The sequence below is a fragment of the Triticum aestivum genome, chromosome 4D, assembly GCF_018294505.1.
Source record: "Triticum aestivum cultivar Chinese Spring chromosome 4D, IWGSC CS RefSeq v2.1, whole genome shotgun sequence".
NCBI classification, from domain to species: Eukaryota; Viridiplantae; Streptophyta; class Magnoliopsida; order Poales; family Poaceae; genus Triticum; species Triticum aestivum.
Genome location: NC_057805.1, coordinates 246,449,567 through 246,457,078, shown reverse-complemented (window position 1 = coordinate 246,457,078; position 7,512 = coordinate 246,449,567).

The following is a 7,512-nucleotide window of genomic DNA, read 5'->3' as shown; positions in this document are numbered from 1 at the left end:
CAGCCCCCACGCATATAATGCGGGGGTTGTCGCAAAAGCGCGTCTTCACACTTGATCCAACGTCCTTGTCCATTAAGGAGGTGGTAGCGCGACGAACGAGGCAATCAGACTATATTGCTTTAACACTTTCACTTGACCATAGGAGTTTGACAGTGGGGCTACTATATAGCCCCTTGTATTTCCGCACTCATGCGAATTCGGGGCGCATACGTACATGATCGGGAAAACCGGCCATTTGTTAATGCGGAGGAGTCCCGAAGATTCCGTAAAGTCATCGAGTGGTTGACCAGTCTCGCGCTTTATCATGATAGTCAGTTTTTGGCTTTCTCTACTGAGGTGCTCGTCCGGATGAACCAGGGCACAATCGCAGTAGTTCTCCCGGTGCCACCTTAGCCGATAGAGCGAAACGTAAGGTAGCAAAACACGGGAGCCGGGCAAACCCAACATTTGACCAAAGACATGATTCGGAGTTGATGCATATAAGGCCAAACTCGCGACGCCGAACACTCCCTAAGGTATTCAGTCTTTATAACATATGCCGGGCTGAGCATTGCCCTTGATAATGAACCCCAAGTGTCCAGGTACGTGCAATGTTCTGACATGGTGAAATGCCAATAACGTCAGCATCCTTCTCGGTTATACTGAGTATCCGGAGGATGTGAAGCAACAAAATACAGTAAAAAAGGTTTACGCAGGGTCTTAATCTAAAAAGAAATGTTTGAGCTGGTCCCTGCTGCACGTCTGCGCCTGTGTCTCCATTGTGCCGTATCTTGGAAGGGTGTAGAACGATTGTCATCTGTAAAAGAGAAGAACTTAGGTGAAAGTTGTCGTGCGAAAAATTGGTTATTCTCAATAAACCATTAAAATTCAAGGTAAGTAAAGTTGAGCCGAACTAGTCCTTTTTACACGCGGGAAGCCCATGGTACCGCCTATGGGAGTATAATCAGCAAACCGATCTCAGGTATATCTAGGCTGTTACAGCTAGTGATGCGCCAGACTCGTCTAGCCGTGTCCGCGGTCTTGACGACCGATCATTTATTCCGGTTGGGGAGGCCGTCTAGTGTTCGGCTGTTAAAGCCGCCGCACGTTCTTCCGCGTGTAAGGAATGCTCAATATTTCCACAAACTGTGATGGTGCCACGTGGACCGGGCATCTTAAGCTTAAGAGAAGCATAATGCGATACTGCATTAAAACGAGCGAAAGCTGTTCTTCCGAGTAGTGCTTGATAGCCGCTTTGGAATGGAGCGATGTCGAAGGTTAACTTTTCACTTCGGAAGTTGTCGGGTGAACTGAATACAACCTCTAGTACTAGAGAGCCCGTAAAGTGGGCCTCTGGGCCTGGTATTACCCCCTTAAAGGTAGTAGTACTTTGGCAGATTCTTGTCGGGTCTATCCCCATTTTGCGGAGTGTGTCATGGTAAATCAGATTCAGGCTACTGCCGCCGTCCATGAGAACTTGGGTGAGATGGTATCCGTCGATAATTGGGTCTAGCACCAACGCAGCCAATCCTCCATGCCGGATACTTGTCAGGTGATCCCTGCAATCAACGGTGATTGGGCGGGCCAACCAAGGGTTGAGCTTGGGGGTGACGGGCTCTACGGCGCATGTGCCTTGGAGTGCATGTTTTCCCTTTCTTTCTGTTACGTGAATCATGTTCACTATTTTGACCTCTGGTGGGAATTTTTTCTGTCCCCCAGTTCTTTGCTGACGAGGCTACTCCTCGTCTTCACTTGGTGTCTCCCTCCCCTTGTGTTCGGCGTTTAGCTTGCCGGCCTGCTTGAAGACCCAGCATTCTCTGTGGTTGTGATTCGCAGGTTTGTCGGAGGTGCCGTGAATCTGACATAATTTGTCTAGAATCTTGTTGAGACTGGACGGTCCATCTCTGTTGCCTTTGAAAGGCTTCTTCCGCTGACCGGGTAGAGAGTCCCTGAATCCGGCGTTTACCACTGTGTTTGCTGGGCTGTCTTCGTTATTGCGACGCTTGCTTTTATTGCGTCCTGGTTTTCCATTACCGTCCCTGAGTTCAGATGTGCCTGGGTGGCTGGTGCCACTACGAGCCTGCCAGCTATCTTCGCCCGCGCAAAAGCGGGTCATGAGGCTTGTTAAGGCTGCCGTTGTCCTTGGTTTTTCTTGACCGAGGTGTCTGGCAAGCCATTCGTCACGAACGCTGTGTTTGAAAGCTGCTAAGGCGTCGGCGTCTGGGCAGTCGACGATTTGATTCTTCTTAGTGAGAAATCTGTTCCAAAGCTTTCGGGCTGACTCTCCGGGCTGTTGAATTATGTGACTTAAATCGTCTGCGTCCAGAGGTCGGACATAAGTCCCTTGAAAATTGGCCCTAAAAGTAGGCTCAAGCTCCTCCCAACTTCCTTTTTAATTTTCGGGGAGTCTCTTCAGCCAGTGCCGAGCTGGTCCTTTCAGCTTGAGGGGCAGGTATTTAATGGCGTGGAGATCGTCTCCGCGAGCTATATGGATATGGAGGATGAAGTCCTCAATCCAGACCCCAGGGTCTGTCGTTCCGTCGTATGCCTCTATGTTCACGGGCTTGAATCCCTCTGGAAATTCATGATCAAGTACCTCATCAGTGAAGCATAGGGGGTGTGCGGCACCCCTGTATTTGGATGTATCGTGGCGTTCGGATGGTTGTAGTATTCGGTTTTGATTTTGTGCCGGAGCGCGCTTCCTAGATCCATAGATGGACCTGGTCATACTGGATTTTTGGCGCAAGTCCTCACGTAAATCGTGTGTCAACTTATGTGCGGCCCCGTTAGCCGCCCTATTGCGGCCACGAGGTGGTCGATCCGGCTGATCGGCCATTTTATTCTTCGGCTGTATAGGCTCTACGGCCTCATCGTCAACAGCTTGCGCTTTGGATAGCTCTTTGTATGGCAGCTACCACCATACTTTTCTTTAGTGTTGAGCACTTCGTTCCATCTACTGTTGAGTGTATTCTGCGCGGCCTTAAGCCTTGGCTTCTTCTTCTTCAGACTCCTCGCGGTGGTAATGAACCTTCTACGGAGGTTCTCTTGTTCCAAGTGTCTTTCCGGGATGACGTGTGCATCCTCGTCCGGACTGTTTTCCTCTCCGGAGGGAGGTTGATGAGCTTTATCCTCAGCATCGCCGTGTTCGGACAGCGGATCCGTACTATGTTCGCCGTTTGCTGGTTCATCCTGCTCTATCGCTGGGTCAATGTGGTCGCCGTTTCCTCTAGAGTCGACCGGGGTGTTATTTTGTCTTGCGCTGTTATTGCTGTTTTTGCCGAGGCGGGATTTGGAGCGGCGCCTGTGCCGTCGCTTTGGTTGCTTCTCAAGGGAGCCATCCTTCGCTGCATCCTTCCGTTCCTCGTCATTGTATTCTTTGGGTGTATCCGCCATATATATATATCGTGTGATGAGGTGGCTGTCCAGCGCCCTATAGGCGGTGGTCCCTTATCGTCTCCAGCATCGTCCTCCATACCGTCGATGTCTTTTGAGTCGAAATCGAGCATGTCGGTTAAATCATCGACAGAGGCTGCTAAGTGCGTGGTGGGTGGGGCGCGAATTTCTTCTTCGTCCGCATCCCATTCTAGGCGGACATAGTTCGGCCAAGGGTCTCCCGACAGGGAGAGAGACTTCAGCGAATTTAGTATGTCGCCAAAAGGTGAGTGCTGAAAGATTTCCACGGAGGTAAACTCCATGATCGGTGCCCAGTCGGATTTGATGGGCACGGACACAAGCGGCTCGGAGTCCGTGACCGGGGACGAATCCAACGGTTCGGCAACACGGGTCTCGTAGGAGGTGAAGTTAGTATTCGGCTGTATCGCCACTGAGAGTGCGGCCTTCGTGGCGGGGTCTATCCACCCATCCTCCGATGGCGCAATTTGTTCCGGATTAAGGGCCAGAGTAGTTGCAGGTGTGATCTCCCGAACACTGTCCGATGGCAGAGCTAAATCATGCTCATCGTGATCGTGCGGCGCACCTGACATGGGCACGAATCCGTGGAAGATCAAGTCTCCGCGGATGTCGGCAGTGTCGTTCAAGTTTCCAAATCTGACCTGATGGCCAGGGGCGTAGCTTTCGATCTGCTCTAGATGGCCAAGCGAATTGGCCCGCAGTTCGAAGCCGCCGAATATGAAGATCTGTCCGGGGAGGAAAACCTCACCCTGGATCACATCGTTGCCGATGATTGAAGGAGCCATCAAGCCTTACGGTGACGGCACAGTGGAATCTCAATGAAAGCACCAACGTCGGTGTCAAAACCGGCGGATCTCGGGTAGGGGGTCCCGAACTATGTGTCTAAGGCAGATGGTAACAGGAGACAGGGGACACCATGTTTACCTAGGTTCGGGCCCTCTCGATGGAGTTAATACCCTACTTCCTGCTTGATTGATCATGATGATATGAGTATTACAAGAGTTGATCTACCACGAGATCGTAGAGGCTAAACCCTAGAAGCTAGCCTATGGTATGATTGTTGTTGTCCTACGGACTAAACCCTCCTGTCTATATAGACACCGGAGGGAGCTAGGGTTAGACAGAGTCGGTTACAAGGGAGGAGATCTACATATCCATATTGCCAAGCTTGCCTTCCACGCCAAGGAGAGTCCCATCCGGACACGGGTCGAAGTCTTCAATCTTGTATCTTCATAGTCCAACAATCTGGCCAAAGGATATAGTCCGGCTGTCCGAGGACCCCCCCAATCCAGGACTCTCTCAACGTGAGCGGATCCATGGTGGTGTATTGATTGGTGAATATGCGGACTCGTGTGTGCCACCCCAAAAGAGTTACATGCAGTCGTAGTTTAGGATAGCCACCGAGTCAAAGCTGGGTTGCTGCTGTTAAACTCCACCACCCCTATGTTGATATTGATGCATATGTTGCTAGTTCTGATGTATGTCTTGTTGGGTACATTTGTACTCACATTTGCTTAATTTATGTTTACGCAGAGAGACTTCAGTCTCACTAGTAGTTCCGCGTGGACTTCGACGTTTAACTTGTTACCTCAGCTATGACTTTGTGGCCTTAGCAGGGTCTTGTCAATAGTCAGGCTTCTCAGCCTTTTTCATTTGTAGTTGTTTCTACTCAGACAAGTTAATCTTCCGCATGTGCTTATTGCTTGTATGACTTGAATTTTGGGTCATCAGACCCATGTTTGTAATATCTGGCTCCTTAGAGCCTAACGAATAAATACTTTGAGTCGTAGAGTTTTGTTGTGATGCCATGTTGTATTTGCACATATCGAGCATATTGTGTGTATGTTATTGAAATGCTTGGTATGTGTGGGATCCGACAACCTAGCTGTTTATTCTTGGTAGCCTCTCTTACCGGGAAATGTCTCCTAGTGCTTCCAATGAGCCATGGTAGCTTGCTACTGCTCCGGAACACTTAATCTGGCTGACATGTGTCCTTCTTTGTTCATATGTCTGTCCCTTCGCGAAAATGTCACGCGTTGTTCCTTTAAGTCCTTGTAGCTTGCTACGACTTCGGTTCATACGTTAATGACCGATACGTTCATTGCGGGGTCATGTATGCCTATCCCTATAAGTTAGTGCCACTTTGGATTCACGACTAGTCATGTCGGCCTGGGTTCTTTGGCATATGGATGCTAGCGACACTATCATATACGTGATCCAAAATGCAGAAACGGTCCTGGGCCAGGTAAGTTGGCACCCATGGGAATACCGTGCGTGAGGCCGCAAAGTGATATGATGTGTTACATGCTAGATCGGTGTGACTTGGGATCGGGGTCCTGACAATCGTAGAAAAAACTCATGGACAAAGGACAAAGATAATTTGGATTCCGCTTCAGTCTTGGTGACTTCCCCCTCGAAACGATGAAACTTACTCGATGAAGGTTTGATTTATGAAAGGCGTTCATGACGACATTAGGCAAGGATTCTAAAATTTTTACCAGGGCATAGTGAGGTCATACCATGGCACCACGCCAGGCGTCATCTTTTCCAAGCAAGTATTTCATTTTTCTATAGTTGTTAACCTAGTAAATGACACGTTTGTGGTTGACTATTGCCACACATTTCCTTGAAAGCTCTGCCCATTCCTTGTAAAAGGAATAAAAAATTACTAAATAACACGAGCATGGTTTTCCAGACCGTTCTTGTGCACCTTTTCATACACCGATTGTTCAAATTTGAATTATGTGCATTAATGCCTCGAAAATGCACATAATCACCATGGTGAATGTGCCTGGGAAAATGCCAAATCTGAACACGATGCGTTGGAGGGGGTATGTTGATCGTTTGAAAAAACTGAATGACAAACTAGGACAGAAATTTTGATTCCCTTTCAATATTGGTGATTTCCCCCTCGAAACCATCAAACTACCTCAGTGATGATTTGAGTTATGAAGGGCGTGCGTGATGACATAAGCCAAACCTTCTCAACTTTTTACTAGGGCACAGTGAGTCCATACCATGGCACCATGCCAGGCATCATGTTTTTCAAGCACTTATTTTATTTTTCTATAGTTGATAACCCAGTAAACGACGCGTTTGTGGTTGACTATTGCCAAATATTCCCTTGGAATATTTGCCTATTCCTTGTAAAAGGCATGGGAAGTTACTAAATACCAAGAGCCTGGTTTTCCAGACCGTACTTGTGCACCTTTTCATGCACCGATTGTTTGAATTTGAATTATGTGGATTAATGCCTAGAAATGCACATAATCCCGTAAATATTGTTAATGAGCCCGGAAAAATGCCAAATTTGACCACGTTGCATTGGAGGGGGTATGTTGATTGTAGAAAAAAGCTGAATGACAAACTAGGAAGGAAATTTGGATTCCCGGCCCCTTCAATCTTGGTGATTTCCTCCTCGAAACCATGAAACTTCCTCGGTGATGGTTTGATTTATGAAGGGCATGCACGACGACATAAGGCCAAACCTTCTCAAATTTTTACAAGGGCATGGTGAGGCCATACCATGGCACCATGCCAGCCATCATGTTTTTCAAGCATGTATTTCATTTTTCTACAGTTGAAGAACCAATAAAGGATGTGTTTATGGTTGAATAACACGAGCATGGTTTTCCAGACCGTTCTCGTGCACCTTTTCATGCACCGATTGTTTGAATTTGAATTATGTGCATAAATGCCAAGAAAATGCACATAATCCCCTAAATATGGTAAATGAACCCAGAAAAGTGCCAAGTTTGAACCCGGTGATTTGCAAGGTTTATGTTCATTGTAGAAAAAAAATCATGGACAAAGGACAAAGGAAATTTGGATTCGCCTACAATCTCGGTGATTTACTATCGCACATGACTCATTTCTGTCGCCTCTGTGAACCGTGTGTGTTCACCCACACATGCAAAAGGAAAAAAGAAAACCCTCGCCCACTTCGTCCCCACCCACTCGCCGTGGACTCCTCCGCAACTCTGCTCCTCATCAACTTCTCTCGTGGCGGCCACCCTAAGCTTGATGGCTGTCGTCGGCAAGCAGAGGTCGCGCTCCAAACGGCATGGGATTTTGCCCCTACCGCTTGCCGCCGCCTATCTACACAGACTAGCACCGACATTC